The sequence below is a fragment of the Micromys minutus genome (genome assembly GCF_963924665.1).
Source record: "Micromys minutus genome assembly, chromosome: X".
Taxonomy (NCBI): Eukaryota; Metazoa; Chordata; class Mammalia; order Rodentia; family Muridae; genus Micromys; species Micromys minutus.
In genome coordinates, this window is record NC_137970.1 from 13,854,601 (window position 1) to 13,874,421 (window position 19,821).

A 19,821-nucleotide genomic window follows, 5' to 3' on the forward strand; every position below is an offset into this window, starting at 1 on the left:
CAATGTGTGCTGTACACCTTGTTTATGGATAATTTTTGAAGGAATCTCGTTAGATTCAGAAGTAGTACATAGACATATGGATGAAACCTGTAGACTGGGAGTCTAAAGTGAGAGGAAGACACATTTTATAACCTTGAACGCATTTGGGTTTGGTTTGTTTGTTTGTTTGTTTGTTTGTTTGTTTTTTATTTTTGTTTATTTTTTGGTTTGGTTGTTTATGTTTGTTTTGTCTTACCAAGAGCATGAAATGCTTTCAGAAAGAAAATCCAGTTTACTTTATATAAAGTAAAGAATAGGTTGGGCATAGGGGCATATACACTCAAGTCTAGCACTGGGGAGGTAGAGGCTGGTGGATCTCTGTGAGTCTGAGGCCAGTTTGTTTTACACAGCAAGTTCTAGACCAGCCAGGGCTACTTAATGAGAGGCTGTAACAAACAAAAAGCATAACAAACAAATGACTGAACGAGCCAAATAGTGTGCAGCAAATAGGAACAGAACTAATATACTCTTCCTATTACTGCTAAAAGGAATTCATGCTTTTAAACGAATCATTTTTTTTCAAAGAGTAATTTATGATGAGACTGTAGAAGGCGGGATTTTTCAGGCTATCAATTTGATTACTCAGTAGTCAGAAATTGAATGGCAAACTAATGATAGTCTTTAATTTTTTTTTTTTCAGTTAGTGGAGGAAGTGGGGTTATTTACATAACTTTGAGGACATGGAAAAGACAATGTTGACTTTATCTTCAAGGAGAATGAAGGCTTACTACCCTCATTTACACCTATTCTGTGACTGTTTGAGGGTAATTAAAGTGTTTTTCAAGCACTGAGCCATAATGAAACATCATGAGAGTCATTTCCCACTGAGTTGGAAAAAATAAAAAACAACCACAATATTCATTCTACCCACAAGTAGAAAGGCTCTCGTGGGGGTGGGTGCAAAGTAGAAGGCATTTCAGGGAAGACCTGAACTGTACTTGGTTAAAGAAACTGCACGCAGTGCAGAGGACTGTTTGGCAAAAGCAACTGTTTCAGGGATGTGGAGATAGCTCAAGTATTTGGACCAGAGCTCAATTCCTAGTACCCCACTGAAAACAAAACCTGAGTGTGAGCACGCCTGCTTGGAATCCTAGTGCCAAAGTGACCAAAACAGAGAGATTCACAGAGCTTGCTGGCTAGCTAGCCTACCTTCTTGAGAAGTTACATGGCGGAAAGGGATCATTTCAAAGTGCATGACAGCACTTTGGGACTGGCATCTGAAATATTCCTTTCATTTCTGCATGTATGGGCATCTGTGTGTGTATACACAGATGTGTGCCTGCACAACACATACATGCACACACAGACACCCACACAGGCACAAGGCTACACACTGACACACATGGACACATGGACAGAAAAAAGAAGTTGTTTGTTTAACTTTTATATTCTTAAAAGGAGCTAAGAAGTAGTCCAGTTGATGGGATATAACCATAATGCCTCATAGGAATGTCTAATTATGCCTGGGACAACATGGGTTTTTTGGAGTTGTTTGTTCCTTTGTTTTTTTGAGACAAAGTCTCACCGTGTAGCTCTGGCTGATCTGGAACTCTCTATGTAGACCAGGCTAGCCTCAGACGCCTAGAGACCTGTCTGCCTCTGCCTCCCAAAGTCATGTGTGACCAATCCCAGCTAAAACATTAGATTTTAATCTTACACAGTGCAGAATGCAGTCTATGCAGTTGAATAAAGGACAGACTGGAGGCTTCACACAGGATTTGTAACATAAACTGTGCCTAAGTGTCCAAGTAGGCAAAATAACATGAGCAAAAAAGCCTGTTGGTAGGTCACTGGCAAACTGAGTAAGCAGACACCAAGGAAACAGCATGTTGTCAGTAAAGAAAGGAGAGAGTGTTCTGGTTGAATGAAGCAACTTCTACTGTGGTGAGTGAGCAATAAGAAATGGAAGAACAGGGCACAAGAATCTGATGGGGAATGGGACAAATGGTAGAATCTTTAACTAGATGGGGGGGAGATAAATACGGAAGAATAAAGTAAAAAAAAGAAACCAAAGATGTCTGGAAAATAATACATAAGGAATCCTATTATTAAGTATTATACAGCATATATAATTCTGTGTATAAATATACATATAAATAAAATTTTCCTATATGGCTTATCAATGCTCTGTCCAAGAGTCAAAGACATCTATCAAAAACCCTACCATAAACACTACCCCATCCCCAGCCCTACTAGGCAGTCCCTGGGAACTCACAGGCTACTTTGGACAGGGAAGCAGAAAGACTAATTGCAATTCCTCACCTATCCATCCCCTCCTCAGCTTTGAATCAGACCACCTGATGCAGCTTCCCCTTTTTTCTTGCCTCTGTCTCCAGTGGATCACACAGATCTTTTCTTCCAACCTTTCTCCACCTCTACTCATCTTTTTGTCTCATCCCAGCTCTGGTAGGAACTCCCTGGTAACCTACCGTCCAAGCACATCAAGTGGTTATGGAATATCAAATGGTCAGTCCTGAAAACATATATACAAGTAACATTGTGCAGACTGTGTGTGTGTGTGTGTGTGTGTGTGTGTGTGTAAAACAACAATTAATGTCAAAAAATTCCAAAATGGAAAACGTCTCTACTGAACCTGAAAGGAGCATGAATTCTCTATTATGAAAACTTGAGTTGCTTCTCAACTAGAGCTTTTCTCATTCTATACATATTTTAAATCTTGTCTTCTCCATAAGAATTAGAATTCCAGAAAATTACAAGCTGGAATGGTAATTTTGTGCTTTGGGAGCTCTTGGGGAAAAAAAGAGAGAAGCTAAGAATTAGGGGATTAAATAGATGGTAAAGAGTAGGAAGGGTGCTGTCAATGGTGTCTTGGGAGAGATTTCTGGGAGACATGTGGCAAGAACTGAAAGTGAGTTGTTTGGCCCAAGCTGCAGAAGCTGGGGAGAGAGGGCACTGCTATTAAATGCAAAGAATCGGGGACTGAACTGAGTCAAAATTAGAATATTCTTTTTTCTAAATCTCAACCTTGAACATGTCTTCATGACCTTGAGGTACACAGTTCATGAAGGTGAACCACTTGGAATCAGGGTCAACTATTCTATGCCATAAAATCAAAAAGCATTTGGATGTAAGGCCAGACATAGACCACAGTTACCATTTAATACCTTAGTAATTGCCATGACAAAGCAAACCATTTAACTAAAATAGAGTGGAAAGACATACTTTTTCAGTGAGCTGAAGGAAATTGGAAAAAGAAATCATTATTAATTTAAGGTGGCAAGATGTTATCAATATTCTATTTAATGCTGCCTTTAATGTTCTAATTTAGTAACCTGAAAGTGTTTGTAATGGGTTGACATTGATCCACCAACACTTATTTCCACCATAAAGATGACCTTCAACTAAATTTTTCTTTAGCAAAAGAGTTTTCATAATAGGCACAGAATGCTTACAGAATCTGTGTCCTTCAGAAGGAACAAAACATCTCAAATTTACATGCAATAGTCAAGCAATAGTTTCTGTGTGCTTTGCAAATTCTGTGCCATGTTCTGTGCTGTCTGAAAAGATACTCAGATATGATCCATGATATCCAGGCATGAAAAATGGGACAACAGAGGAAGAGCCATTCAAATAGAACAGGCTTCCCAAGGAGCAAAATAACGGCAGGAAGACATGGAGGCTGGCTCTTAGAAGATCCAAAACCAGCTTGGCACAAAATGTGGGGAAAATGAGATATTATATTTAAGGGTTTTTTAGGTATATGAATATTATATCTACATACATGACTGCATTCCAGAAGAGGGCATCAGATCCCATGGTAGATGTTGGTGTTTGCTGGGAATTGAACTCAGTACCTCTGGAAGAGGGTAGTCAATCTTAACCACTGAGCCATTTCTCCGGTCCAGTACTAAGAATTTCTTACTTGGATATAAATTAGACAAGGAAGCTATCAATGTGTCCGAAGCAAGACTAATTTGTAGAGATCTGTATAGAAAAGTTGTAAGCTGGGAATGTACTGATGGTTCCCCAGTCTTTTGTGTTATTGCAGGGGTGTATCATTAAGGGGAAAGTGAAAAATAATCCTGGATACAGTCTCATTAAATTTTATTCTATTTTTATATATACAATGCTTGTCTTCATGTAAGTTATATATATATCTTTTGTGTCTAGTGCCCACAGATGCCAGAAGAGAACTTCAGATCTCCTGGAACTAGTTGTAAGCTACCTTGTGGTGGGTGCTGGAAACTGAATTTCAGCCCTCTGACAGAGCAGCTGGTGCTCTTAACTGCTGCACCATCTCTCTAAACACTGGAGACAATATGTTATTACTCAATACAAAACACTCTCATTTCTAGACTGAAAGGATTACAGAAAGTAAATGAACCTCAGTCTGAGCCATGGTCTCATAGTTAACACTATAGTGTTGACCATATTATTTTTTGTTGTTGTTTGTTTTAATCATTTTATTGGATATTCTCATTATTTACATTTCAGATGTCATCCCCTTTCCCCCAACTCCCATCCCTCCTTCCCCTCCCATTGCCTCCATGAAGATGCTCCCTCTCCCAACCACCCACTCCCACCACAGTGCCTTCGTGTTCCCCTACACTAAGAAAATGAGCCTTCGCTGGACCAAAGGCCTCTCCTCCCATTGATGCCAGACAATTCTATCCCCTGCAGCATATGCACCTGGGACCATGGGTCTGTCCATGTGAACTCATTGGTTGGTCTTTTACTCCCTGAGAGTTCTGGAGGGTTTGGTTGGTTGATAATGTTATTCCTCCCATGGGGTTGCAAACCCTTACAGTTCCTTCAGTCCTTTCTCTAGCTCCTCCATTGGTGTCCCTGTGCTCAGTCAGATGGTTAGCTGCAAGCATCCTCATCTGTATCACTATGGCTCTGGCAGAGCCTCTGACGAGGCATCCATATCAGACTCCTGTCAATCATATTTTTAAAATTTCCGCAGCTTTGGGGAAAAAAAAGTCATAGAAATGCTGTAATTCTTGGCTCTAGAAGTGTATGATACAAGAATTTTGTATCCAAGGGCCGTGCTAATACAGGTTCCATTTCATTCATGCCTTTGGAACATCTTAACAAATTGTCTCAGAATGTAAAACCACATGGCAGAGGAATTGGTCCCTGTTCCCCCAAACCCAGTGAGAAGTCAATATTTGGATTTCATTGATTTAGGAAAGATTTCATCAGCTAGGAGCCAAGTGCTGCCAACTGTCTTTCTCAGTCGAAGACTCAAAATCTTTTCCCAACCTTAAACATTCTTTTACTACAGATTACTGTATTCTTTGGCTTTCTCTAGAGGTCAACTGGGTCTTATAAAGGTATCATTCATATTACTGCTTGAGAGGTCAAGAATGCTGAGCACCTTAGGCATGGCAGGCAAGTCTGAGAGAAGCAAGCCTTGTCGCATGAAGCTGTTTATCGGCCTTTCTGGTGACTTTCTTATTTTCTTTCTTCACATACAAGCTTTAGAATTCTTCCTGGGTAAGTCATGAAGAAAGAAAAAATGTGGGTAGACCATTAAGAGGGAAAATCATTTTAGTCACGAGTGAGCAACTGCTCTCCTGCTTCTATGACGACAGTGGCTCTGAGCTAAGAGAAAAAAATTCTCTGAAAAGGAGAGATGAGTGGAGGTTGTTGATAGATGGAGATAACGGAAGGAAAACAGGACATGATGGAGGCGAGGATCTGAACACAAAGAGAGCTAAATGGGGATTCTGTGCAGCTGCTTTCCGTTTCCAGGAAAAATGGGATCAGAAACAGTTTCCATGGTGAGCAGTCCTCATACCTGACAACCGAACCACTTACGAGAAAGGGAACCCTGCAGACTTCTTTTCCCTTCTGTGGTCAAGAGCAGATCGTGTCACTAAGAAATAGCATTCAATTAGGAGCTTTCAAAGTTTTCTGCTAAGGTTCTGGCATTAGGACCACATAACCTCAAAATAAAATGACTCCGTTAAATTCAAAGCCCATGTCTGTAAATGTCTCACTCTTCCCGAATGGTGGCTTTTAATTTTCATTTTCTTTCTTCCATCCACATTCAATGTTTCTATCATCCTTCGCTACGGACTACTAGGGCAGCCATAGGCATCCCACATTACTTCTGGCTACAGCATGCTTTGAACTCCTTTGTAAACTGAGCTTCAACCTGATGTTCCTAATGAATAAAGGGTTCCAAGGATTTGTTTTTATTTTATTTTATTTTTGCAGTTCTAGGGAGCAAAGCTGAGGACTTCCACATGCTAAATAGTATTCCCAGCCCCATGCACTTATAAATGGCTCAGAATTTGTTTAAGTCCCTGTACTGGCTTGTTTTGTGTCAACTTGACCCAGGCTGGAATTCTCACAGAGAAAGGAGCCTCAGTTAAGGAAATACCTCCATGAGATCCAGCTGTAAGGCATTTTTTCTACTAGTGATCAAGGGGGGAGGACTCAGCCCATTGTGGGTGGAGCCATCCCTGGGCTGGTAGAACTGAGTTCTATAAGAAAGCAGGCTGAGCAAGCCAGGGGAAGCAAGCCAGTAAGTGACATCCCTCCATGGGCTCTGCATCAGCTCCTGCTTCCTGACCTGCTTGAGTTCTAGTCCTGACTTCCTTTGGTGATAAACAGCAATGTGGAAGTGTAAGCTGAATAAACCCTTTCCTCCCCAACTTGCTTCTTGGTCATGATTTTTTGAGCAGGAATAGAAAGCCTGACTAAGACAATCCCCTAAGCCTCATCCAAACCCACTAAGTAACCACTTTATCCCTACACTTCACATTCCGTGCCTCTGTTCCTGTTTGCCCCCTACCTGAAACTGCCCTCGCCCCCCGATTTCACCTATAATATTAGTGTCTTTCCCTGTTGCTGTGACAGAAGAGCTTCAACAAAAGAAACTGAAGGGAGCAACAGTTTACTCAGCTCACAGTTCAAAGGTTCAGTCCATCACAGTGGGGAAGACATAGTACAAGGGTGTGAGACAGATAGTCACATGGCAGCCACAGTCAAGAAGCAGAGAAAAATGCATGCCCTGCCCCTACATAGGCCCATCTCCCAGGTGACTCAACATGCTGTCAAGTTGACAGCAATATCTGCTACATCTACTCAAGTAATCTTGTAGAATATACCACGGAAGACTTATACTAAAACTCTGTCACTTAAGAAAACATGCTAACATTTTAAAAGAAATCCTCTTCTAAATATGGGGTGGTATACCTAGTAGAAATAGAAAGTAGACCAGATTTCAAAATGGTGGAAATTAATGTCCTGGTTCTAGTCAGTGAGACACCAGGACAATTTGCTCAGAGGTTTTTAGACACTAGTTGTCTTTTTGATAAGCAAGCAGAAGCAGGAATGTTTGTGCTATAGATCTGTTTCGCATTTGAGTATACTTGGACAAAAAATTGATTCTTAGAGCTCCAATAGTTCTCATGATCACGAACAGTGGGGAAGAAGAGAACAAGACAAGACACCGAGTCAGAACCTAGCCCCTAAATACCTGAATCAGCACTAGCAGTAACTTACATCTAGGCTGCTTCTGGGATAAGGAACAACTCTTATGCTATTCGAAATCAAGGTTTCTGTTTTAGTCAGGTGCACTCTGAGCTAATAACTTTTTCTAATCCTCCAAGGGCCCCTAGGAAACATTTGATAGACCTTCCAACCTGCCACAGGGCAAAACCTGCTTCTCTCTCCTTTATTCTTGCAGTCACATCTTTGCCTGTTCCTTATTTACATGTTGTTCATCTTTTTTTTATATCCAACTTTTCTCTTTGAATTATAAGATGTTGCGGATCTTTTCATCCTGCAAAACTGATCCTTTAAAAGCATGTGTATAAAATCTTAGCAGGCTTATACATCACCTGAGGATCCTGTAAAAATGCAGATTCCTGGATCTCAAGCCACTGAAACTCTGACTCCGTAGGTCTAAGGAAGAGGGAGGGGCTCAAAATGTGACTTTAAAAATAAATTCCCGACTCCCCTCCGGCCCGCAGCCTGACACGCCTCGCAGTCCCCCAGTCTCCCACGGTCGCCTCCCCAGGCATGGCACAGGGCCTCGCCACACTATGGCAGCAGCAAGGCACAGCACGCTCGACTTCACGCTCGGCACCAAAGCTGATGGTGAAGCCATTCTGAAAGGCCTTAAGTCCATTTTTCAGGAGGAGGGGATGACAGAATCAGTGCACACCTGGCAGGACCATGGATATTTAGCAACTTACACGAACAAGAATGGCAGCTTTGCCACTTTGAGAATTTACCCACATGAACTGGTGTTGCTGGACCTTCAGAGTTACGACAGTGATGTGCAAGGCAAACAGGAAACTGACAGCCTTTTGAACAAAATAGAAGAAAAAAATGAAAGAATTGAGTCAAGACAGTACTGGGCGGGCGAAGGGATTACCACCCATAGTTCGAGGAGGGGCCATTGACAGATACTGGCTGACTGCTGATGGACGCCTGGTTGAGTATCACATAGATGAAGTCGGGTATGATGAAAATTCACTTTATCAGAACATTAAAATCCTACACTCAAAACAGTTTGGGAATATTCTCAAACTCAGCGGGGATGTTAATCTGGCAGAGAGTGACTTGGCATATACCCGGGCCATCATGGGCAACGGTAAAGAAGACTACACTGGCAAAGATGTACTGATTCTGGGAGGCAGTGATGGAGGGATATTATGCGAAATTGTCAAACTGAAACCAAAGATGCTCACTATGGTAGAGATTGACCAAATGGTAATTGATGGATGTAAGAAGTACATGCGGAGAACTTGTGGAGATGTCTTAGACAATCTTAAAGGAGACTGCTATCAGGTTCTTATAGAAGAGTGTATCTCAGTACTGAAGAGGTACCCCAAAGAAGGGAGAGAGTTTGATTATGTCATTAATGATTTGACAGCTGTCCCTATCTCTACATCTCCAGAAGAAGATTCTACATGGGAGTTTCTCAGACTGATTCTCGACCTGTCAATGAAGGTTCTGAAACAGGATGGAAAATATTTCACACAGGGAAACTGTGTCAACTTGACTGAAGCCCTGTCGCCCTATGAAGAATAGCTGGGGCGCCTGCATTGTCCTGTGGAATTCTCAAAAGAGATTGTCTGTGTCCCTTCATACTTGAAATTGTGAGTATTTTACACTGTTTGGAAGAAAGCTAAGCCTTAAAGATGAGCATCCCCTGAATGACGTGCTGCCACCTTCCTGACCTCCATATTCCGCATATGCCATCACATGAGTCAGACAACTGTCCAGGAAATCCTTCAAGTGGTTTTCATTTTTAATTATTATTTTTAATTTTAAAAAACCAATGGGAAAAAATGTATATTTTGATGAGTTAGGGAGTTAATTTTTTAAAGTCAGCCGAAGGACAATTAGACAGCCCAGCAAAGACTGCGGAATGCACTGACCCCCTAGAATGTGATTTTACTATCTTTTTTCTCTGTATGGGGTTTGGGTTTTGGTTTCAGTAAGACCTTTAATTTGGACATGGGGAGGAACGAACATCATTGTTTTGTTCTGGAGAGAAGTTCCCGTTAGTGTTTCTCCCCTCTCACCCCCAAATTGACTTAGTTATTAAAATCTGGCACTTTGAAAGTGTTAGAGTGATTAGCAGTGCTCCAATTAAAATGACAAAGAAGAAAAAAATAAGTTCCCATATATGTCAAATTATCTTCTAAATATGTTTGTTTATATGCATATCCATAGGTTAGTGAACAGGTGGTTAATAAGACACACTTGCATAGCTGGTCAAGGTGCCCAGAATAAGTGACTATCCAGTACTCAGCATTACAAAAGGAACATTTGTTTCACTCCTTCCAGAGTTCAGGAGTGGGGAAGATGCTTATGAGGAGCCACTGACAGTTAATGGCTGATGGGGGGAGGGTAAGTCATCCATCAGGAGCTGCCCATACCTACGGATAACTCCACATCCATGCCCACATGGGTCATGGACAAATAATGTATCAAAGTTGAGTGGGTACATTTTTGAAGCAGGAGAGGAGCTACTAAAATTGAAAAGAGATAATGGTATGGCCAGAATGTAATATATATATTATTATTTTATTTATTTTATTATATATATATATATATTTATATGTTGAATACAAACAAAAAAGTTATTAATGAGGAAAATTTGGAAAATAAAAGATAAAAACAATTTCCCAGATTATAAGGATGAGCCTGGTCCAGGAGCCATTTTCTCTAAGGAAACTCTGATAGAAGACACTACATGGTATTTGCATTATTTTTATTGAATATTATATTTATTTACACTTTAAATGTTATCCCCTTTCCTAGTTTCCCCTCAGAAAAGCTTCTATCCCTCCCTCCCTTCCCCCTTCTTCTGTGAGAGTGCTACCACACCCATCCACTCTCTCCAACCTCTTTGCCCTGACATTCCCCTACACTGGGGCATTGATGCTCCACAGGACCAAGGGCCTCTCCTCCCACTGATGCCCCACAAGGCCGTCCTCTGCTACATGTGCAGCTGGAGCCACAGGTCCATCCATGTGTACTCTTTGGATGGCGATTTAGTCTCTGGGAGCTCTGGTTGGTTGCAAACCCCTTCAGCTCCTTCAATTCTCTCTCCACCTCCTGCACTGGGGCCCCTGTTCTCAGTTCAATGGTTGGCTGTGAGCATACACCTCTGTATTTGTCATGATCTGGCAGAGCATCTCAGGAGACATTCATATCAGGCTCCTGTCAGCATGCACTTCTTGGCATCAGCAATAGTGTCTGGGTTTGGTGTCTGTATATGGGATAGTTACCTAGGTGGGACAGTCTCTGGATGACCTTCCCTTCAGTCTCTGCTCCACACTTTGTCTCCATCTTTCCTTTAGACAGAAGCCATTCTTGGTTAAAAATTTGGAGATGAGTGGGTGGCCCCATCCCCCAATGAGGAGCCTGGCCTAACCTCAGAATATTGGTCTCTACAGATTATACCTCCCCTTTGTTGGGCATATTATCTAATCTCATCCCTGTTGGGACTTGGGAGTCTCTTGCTTTCCTGACATCTGGGACTTGCTGGTGGCTACCCGCAGTTCCCCATTCCCATTGCTACACACCTTTGATCCTCTCTGTATATCATCCCAGTCTCCTCCCATACCTTATCCTGCCCTTTTCCTCCTTCCCCTCCTCTCTTCCTCCCAAGTCCCTCCCACCCTCTACTTCCCAAGACTATTTTCTTTCCTCTTCTAAGAAGGACTGAAAATCCACACTCTGGTCTTCCTTCTTCTTGAGCTTCATATGGTCTATGAATTGTATCTTGGGTATTCCAAACATTAGTTTTATCATACATCATCTTCTGTTGGTGGTTTCCTTTCTGTTTCTGTGTCTCCAGTAGCTCTGTGAACTCTTTAGGGCAGACATTATTCCCAAGAGTGTCCAGCCCATTCTATCTCTATCCTCCCCTTACACACACACACACACACACACACACACACACACACAGAGAGAGAGAGAGAGAGAGAGAGAGAGAGAGAGAGAGAGACAGACACAAACACACACAAGCACATGCACACATACATGCAAACTCACAACGCAGCCCTTTTCATTCTCTTAGAAAGCTTAAGGGTTATGTCTAAGTGGACTAACTTGTGCTTAGTATATATGAGGTCCTAACTTCCATGTTCAGAACCACACATACTAACAAAACCTCTACTGAGTAGCTGAATGAATGAATGAATGAATGAATGGATGGATGGATGGATGGATGGATGGATGAGTGATGTGAAGTCAATACAGGCACTAATCTGCAAATCAGGGTTGTTGCTTCTAGCATTAATAAGTGAAATAGATCTGTACTAGATTGACATTTATACAGAGACCGGAGGCTTTCACCCCTATTTTCTGTTGAATGGAGTCACATATTTTTATGGGTCACATATTTTGTATTACACACTTTATTCCCTCCACTTCTCTAAGCCAAGAAATGCTTCTTGAAACAATCAAATAAGTAAATCAATTTCTGCCCAGGCAAAGGCTCTGACACATATTTGTGTTATTTGGTTGCAAAGCATTATCGTGCATGTTGGGAATGAGTAAAGATTTCTTCCTGGAACAGTAATGGCTGAATTATTGTCGGAAACATGAAATTTGATTCTTTTTTATTCATATATTTATTCATCCACTTTACATCCCAATAGAAATTGTATTCTTATGTGGATGGGTCTTGTTTTTGAAAGGCCCCTCATTAGGGGAGTTCATGGTCTGAGGACACAGCGTGGGAATGAAGCCCTAAACTGTATATATCATACAAACATAATGAATGTGAGTCTAGACTACTGACTGAAATATTTGCTTTCATCTTGTAATGGAAAATAATCCCTCTTTGCCAATGAACAAACCTTAAATAATGGCAGTATCTGTGAACAAATATATTTCTTCTGGATCTGCTGGGACTGCTGTTCAGATGATTTAACAAGAAATATTCATAGCAGCAGGGTACTTTAAAAGTGCTACTTTTTTTTCAAAAGTGAAGGCAGTGGTAAAAAGACTCACAGAGTAATACCCTCAATAAAAACTTGCTGAGCTATGTCATTTTGATTCTTGTCTAATAACATGGATCAAACAATGTGTTTAAACCATTAGAAGAAACTGTTACAAAGGTAATGGCAGATACTAGATTTATTTCCAAGGTTAGAGGAGTCAATATGAAAGGGCATATATTGCTTGAATTCCATTAATTTATTTTCAACTTTTGACTATAAAGTGCTAGACTATTGGCTCCAATATTGAATGACAGTTGAATTATTCATTTAATAGTCATTTACAAGGCGCATAATCATGGTTTTTAAGTAATCACTTTTGAGCTGTAATTGCAAGAATTCTAAGTATAGATCACTGTATTTTCTGCAGGAAGCTAGAGAAAGTATGGTCTTCATTGAGCCACATAGTATTCACCTGAAAATAGGGATGATATAAATTACCTCAAAATGTAAAACCTTATTTCTCACAATGTGGTCCACAAATCTGCAGCAGGAACACCACCATCTACATAGTAATTAGGATGTTGGCTAGCCCAGGATGTTGGATGTCTACTAGGATGTCTAATAGGCTAAGTGCTACTGAGAGAAGTAAATTAATTAATATGTTGGTACATAAATGAAGCTTGAAACAGGGCATAACCCTCAAATGTACTACTCATTCAAATTATAGCTGTTACAGTGAAAACTGACTGGAGTTGCCACCGTGGAGAATAAATGACAAAAGTAGAAAGTATTGAGTAAAACCTGGGTGTGCTGTCTTAAGCCCATAGTCCAGTGACTGAGAAAGAGAAATTGGGAGTTGAAGGCTAACATCCAATACCCAAGACTATTGTCTTCAGAACAGAAAGGGAAACACTGAGCTGCAGTGGACAGAATATAGTGAGTACTGCCTGGTAGATGATTTAAAAAAAAAAGAGTACACAAAGTCAGGTGGGTAGGAAAGGGGAAGTAGATCTAAGAGAAATTGGGAGAAGGGAGAGAGTTGAATAGGATTAAAATACATTGTACTAAATTCTTGGAGAACTAATTAGGATGAGTAAAGACAGAGACAGGAGGGAAGGAGGGAGGGAAAAGAAAAGAAAGCCAGCTACAGTAGCAGGTGCGTGTGATGTAAGCACGCACTCCGGAGAGGAGGCTGGTGCAAGGAGATAGTAATTGTGAGGCCAGCCTGGGCTAAATACGGAAGATCCTATCTCAAAACAAAACACCATCAAAGAACAGATTCTTACCTTAGAGTATGTGTAACTTGGACCTAATTCTGCTTACATATAGTCCCCATTGGAAAAAGAAAGTTACAACAGTCTTCTAAGTACCCATTGAGACAGTTAGTGAAGACTTCCCTGCCAAGAGCCTGAAGCTTAAATTGTAACTCATCAGTCACACTTTTAACTAATGCTGCTCTAGACATCACAGAATGACTAATATGTTGGAATAAAACAACCACATTCCTTAACTCTATTTTAATGCAAATCTCATATAAATTATCGTCTGAGATTTATAAAGCTGACAGCATTGAAAAGACTCCCATCTGGCAAGCTGTGTGGAAACAAATTGGTTCTGACTGATGTGGGTGAGGGGTTACTGGAATCCTACAAGTCTGCACAATTTCCTCAGATAATCTAGTCATGCAACGGCTCTCCAATTCGGCTGCCCGTTAGAAATGCTGGAGAGCTTTTCAAAAATACTGCGAACTGGGTCTTACCCCCAAAGAAAGCAATTTAACTGTTTCAGAGTGGGGCCCAGGCATGAGAATTTTTAAAAGCTTCCACGGATTATACTGTGCATCCACACCTGAGAACTATGGCTCTAGAACACAGTAGGTCCAGAGATGTGCCCATTAAGCTTTAGTGGGTAAGTGACTAAATGCCTAACTTGGACTTAGTGACTAAGTGAAAGAAGTGAGCAGAAAACAAACAAGAACAGAAGGCAAAAGAGGGATTGAAGAAAAGGGTTCAGATGGAGGAGCACATGAGCATTCTGCTTTTATGTCCTGAGACAGATCAGCATGAATGTGGGATTTCCATACCAGTATACTAGTAGTTTTCTAAAGTTGATTTAGTTCTGGACAACATCACAGGGCCAAGTACAAATTTAAAAATGCTATATGAGAAAAAAGCAATAGCTGTAGAAATGTAAAGCTGACAAAATGAAAAAACCCATGTAATACAGTTGCCCTAAATCTATCTCAAAATTCATTTCCCATAACAGCAAAACCTGAGTACAGCCTACATATGAGTAGAGTGAAGTGAATAAATGCATAGCATTCACCCAGTGAAAATGACAGGGAGTAAAAAGGCATGAACGTCTACTGTTCAGAGCATGATGAACTTCCTTGACCCAATGTTGCCTGAGACACGTGAACATGAGAAACACAAATCAATTTTAATAATCATTACAAAGTTGGAAAAATCAGTCAGTGATCAGTGAAGTTTGGATGAGTGGTTATCTTTTGGGAGAGGTCCTGACCTGGAAGTATAGAAAGGAGCTGAGTTGGGGTGATTTACAATGTATGCACATACCACTGCATTCAATGAATCAAACTACTAAGATATCTGTGTTTCTATTAATAATACTCTGTTTTGCTTGCAGAAAAGAGCCTAGCATAACTGTTCTCTGAGAGGCTCTACCCAGATGCTGACTGAAACAGATGCTGATACCCACACACATTGGATGGAGGTCAAAGAACCTTATGGAAGATTTGGGGGAAGATTTGAAGTCCCTCAAGGGGATAGAAACCCCACAGGAAGACCAACAGAGTCAACTAAACTGGGCCCTTGGGGCTCTTAGTAACTGAGCCACTAACCAAAGAGTATACACAGGCCAGACATAGGTCCCCAGCACATATGTAGCAGATAGCTCAGTCTCCATGTAGGTTCCCCAAAAACTAGAGTGGAGGTTCTCCTTTAAAGCTGTTGCCTGTCTGTGTTATCTGTTCCCCAACAGGGCTGCCTCGTCTGACCTCAGTGGGAAAGGATGTTCCTAATCTTGCAGAGACTTGATGCACCATGGTGGGGGAATATGCAGGGGGTGTGACACCATCTCAGAGGAGAAGGGGAGAGGGAATGGGGGAACTCTGAGAAGGGAGGAAGGGGCAACACTTGGGATGTAAATAAATTAATAAATATGTGTGCTTTATTACATGCAGGGCATACAGCACTAAAAAGGAAACTTAAATTATAATTTTAAAATTTTATTGATTTTGATGTACTGAAGTGTTTTGCCTACATGGACATCTGTGCACCACATGAGTGCGGGGTGCCTAACAGAACCCAGAAGAGGGTACTGATTTCCCTGGGATGGAGTTACAGATGGTTCCAAGCTGTCATTGGGTGTTAAGAGTAAAACTTACTGAGTTTCTCCAGCCTCTTATTTGCCATGATTATCACTCATCCCATAAATCCTAAGAACTTACTCTGAGACCATTGGGGTTTTGGTGGTAGGACACAGCAGTTTCCTAAATGAACAGAACCTCTGTCCTACTTACTCTCGCCTTGTATTGTAGAAGATAGACTATGGGACTGAAACAAATAGATGTCCCATGATGTCAGGCAAATACATGTTACAAAGCAAACTAGCATAAGGGACACAGAGTTTGTGTGAAGGCAGGGTATGTATTTTAGATGGCATGTTCAGAGAAGGCCCTTTTGAGAGCACCCTCATTCATAAAGTTAAGATCTGAGGTTTCCAACCTACAGAAGATTAGAACCATCACATTATCTGAAAATGTCAATGTCACCTGGAGTCAGAAAAGGTCAGGAGTATCAGCTGACAACAAGCATAGGCAGCCACGGGAGCTACAGTCTAGCATATCTAGATGCTCAGGGGTCAAGCACTTTAATACTTTTTAGAACAGCCTATGATAAAATTAAAAACATGTCCTATGACTTCTTTTATATCTTATCGAATTTTCTTGGTCTCTGTGAACTTGAAAGTGAGCCTCACAAATACAACGGTGTGGTCCTTTAATCTTCTATACTCAGCACTACCAGAATGAGGAGAATAAACAGAAGCAGTGAATAAACCTTTACTATCTGCCTGGTTATCTGATGACACCAGACACTGATGAATGATCATTTCCATAACTGTCTGCTAAACAATGCAGTGGCATTCAGAGTTAAGGATGAATAACACACCAATTTTTCACTTTATATTGAGTATTTAAAACAAGAAGAGAGTCTCATTTATCTACAGAGCTCTCTTACACTAAACTACTCTCAAATATGCTAGGGACATGAGGTAGAGCTTCACAAACTGATCCTGCCTTGATCATATTGGAGCTATTTCCCTGCCATCCCATCCAGAAAAGCGCTGCTTAAACTTTGGGATTGTCTTGCTTAGTTTTCACTGTCAACTTGACACAATCTAGAGTCATCTTGCAAAAGGGAACCTCAATTGAAGAATAACTTCCAAGAGACTGGCCTGTGGGTGGGGGTCTATATGGAATTTTCTTGATTATTTATTGATGTAGGAGGGTCCAGACCACTTTGAGTAGTAGCATTAGTAAGCAGCTAGTCCTGGGCTATATAAGAAATCTAGCTGAACATGCGCCAAAGCAGGAGCCAGCAATCAGAAATGAAACTAGAATGTTGTATCTGGGTTGTAATGAGAAAGATACTGGCTAGAAATGGAGATTTCCAGATTCTATCCTCAAATGATTCAATAAGTCCAGGACTAAGAATAAGAATCGAAACAACAACTTAAATTCTTCGACATCAGTTAACTGCCAAGAGTCATATTAGGATCACTTGCTGTTCATTCTAAGGTTATCCACATACTAACCAATATGTCACAGGTACATTTAACCAATGAAGAAAATGGCTATGAGGGGTAGGTTTTGTTAAATTGACACCAACTAGAGTCACTTGGACAGAGGTGACTGGGCTGTCAGACTAGCCTAAGGACATGTTTGTGAGACTTCTTCTTCTTTTTCTTCTTCTTCTTCTTCTTCTTCTTCTTCTTCTTCTTCTTCTTCTTCTTCTTCTTCTTCTTCTTCTTCTTCTTCTTTTTTGAAAAACTGGTGTGGGGGAGCCAAGCCTACCATTATAAATGCCAGTTTTGGGCAAATGGTCTTGGATTATATAAGAAGACAAGCTGAACAAGCCATTGTGAGCAAGCCAGTAATCAGCATCCTTCCATAGTTTCTGCTTCAGTTATTGCCTTAAGTTCCTGATTTGTGCTCCCACACTGACTTCCCTTATTCATGGACCTCTAAGCCAAATAAAACTTTTCTTCCCCCAAGTTGATCTTGTTTTGTTTATCACAGTGATGCACAGTAAACAAAGGCAAATGTGCAGAGAAGGTTCTAGTCATATTTCTAGATCACACGGTAAGTAAGGAACAGTTGAATTTAAACTTGAGCATTATGATTTCAAAGTCTATGCTCTAAAGTTCTTAATCTATTGTCTCTCCATAGATGTTATGGAGATGTTATGCCCATAATCTGGCAGCTTGTCTAAAAGGAAAATATATTTGATATCTATAACTACTTTTATATTGAACTTGAAAATCTTAGTTACTTTTCTATTGGTGTGATAAAACAGTATGACCATGATAACCTATAAAAGAAAATTAATTGGGTTTTACAGTTTCAGAAGACTAGAGTTTATGATGGTGGAGCAAAGGCATGACACAGGAATTTCTGGAAGCTTACATCTTCACACCCAAGTTGTATGCAGAGAAAGATAAAAAATACCATTGTCTTTTGAGACATCAACACCCATCCTGAGTGACACACCTTGTCCAAGAAGGTCATACCTTCTAACCCTACCCATACAGTTCCAATAACAGAAAACAAGTAAGTATTCAAACTTAGAAGCCTATGGGAACCATTCTTATTCAAACCACCGCAGAACATTGGAAGAACTCTTCCACATCCCACTGGGTTTATGAAAGAGGGTGAGTAGGTCTTTTATGGAGAGGGTAGAATATAGGACAAATCACAAGTGAGTAAGCAAAGGCATGTCAAGCAAAAATTTGAGATGAAGGCTAAAAAGAAATCATGATAGCTGCAAAAGAAAGTAGCTATTCAAGTTCAAGCGTTAGTGGTATTCACATGAAAAGAGGAGACAGCTGAATATAGTGTTAATAATGCCCAACACATATGTTGGAGACAGGAGAACTTCAAGTCTAGCTTTTGATATACAGGAGATTCTCTTATTTAAAAAAGTACAAAACACAAAAGTAGAAAAGAGTCCATTCTGTGTCTCCTTCTGTCTGGACATGCCCACCAGCATTCACCCAGCCATACTCTGCTGGAAATCTTCCTTTGGCTTCTACAGTGTCCTTGGCTCTAATCTAGGCCAAGCTCAAAGTATCAGAGGTCATGCTCTTCAGCAATGAAGAACAGCAAATGATGAACGTTTCTTTTCCATTTTTATTCTTCAAACAGGACACTCTCAGGGTGCATTTATCATCATATTTCCATAGGGTTAAGTCCCAGTTTTCTATGGTAATACCTTGCTTATAATCCCATACTCCCTCAGTGTTCTTGATAGAATTACCTTTCAAATGAGCTGTTCTCAAATCTTTATTTCAGAGGGTACTCTCCAGTAAGACAAATTAAGATAAGGAATTTGGGGATCCAGGGACAAGAATGTATACATGCATGCATACAAAACTACATATACACACATACAGAGGTCACAGACACAAAGCTAAAACATGTAGAAAAAGTTCTAAACTTGGTAAATTTCTTTTTCTTATTGGATATATTTTATTTAAATTTCAAATGTTATCCCTTTTCCTCCATACCTGCTATTCCATCCCCCTTCCCCCTGCTTCTATGAGGGTGTTCACCCACCCACATACTTACCCCCTCCTGCCTCCCCACCCTGACATTCCCCTACACTGAGGCATCAATCCTTGGCAGAACCAAGGGCCTCTCCTCCCATTGATGTCCAATAAGGCCATCCTCGACTACATGTGCAGCTGGAGCCATGGGTCCATCCATGTGTACTCTTTGGATGGTGGTTTAGTCCCTGGGAGCTCTGGTTGGTATTGTTGTTCTTATAGGGTTGCAATCCTCTTCAACACCTTCAATTCTTTCTCTAACTCCTCCATTAAGGACCCTGTTCTCAGTTCAGTGGTTGGCTGCAAGCATCCACCTCTGCTTTTGTCATGAATTTATTAATATGCTGAGGGAGGCCATCCATGCCTGGCTGGAAAACTGACTGGTTAATGCTACCAAGTTCTTTTGTTTCATCTGGCTCAAATGAAAGTTAGCGGTTAGCTATCTTGCTGAATCCTACCCATATTAAGTAAAATCAAACTTTTGAGCAAATTAAACGTCTGTTGCTACTTTGAACTGTTAAATTTTGGAGTTATTTTCAAAATACAGCTA

General features: G+C 40.7%; 1 protein-coding gene and 1 pseudogene across 2 annotated transcripts in view; one reads left to right on the forward strand and one right to left on the reverse strand.

Annotated features, from left to right (window-relative positions):
- LANCL3 (LanC like family member 3) overlaps window positions 1-19,821 on the reverse strand; it is a gene marked incomplete at both ends in the record, with an annotated part of 117,152 nt that overhangs the window by 55,428 nt on the left and 41,903 nt on the right. The window lies entirely within an intron of this gene.
- On the forward strand, window positions 8,037-9,162 carry LOC308415378 (spermine synthase-like; annotated as a pseudogene). The gene has a single exon. The product of its transcript is annotated as a spermine synthase-like (transcript).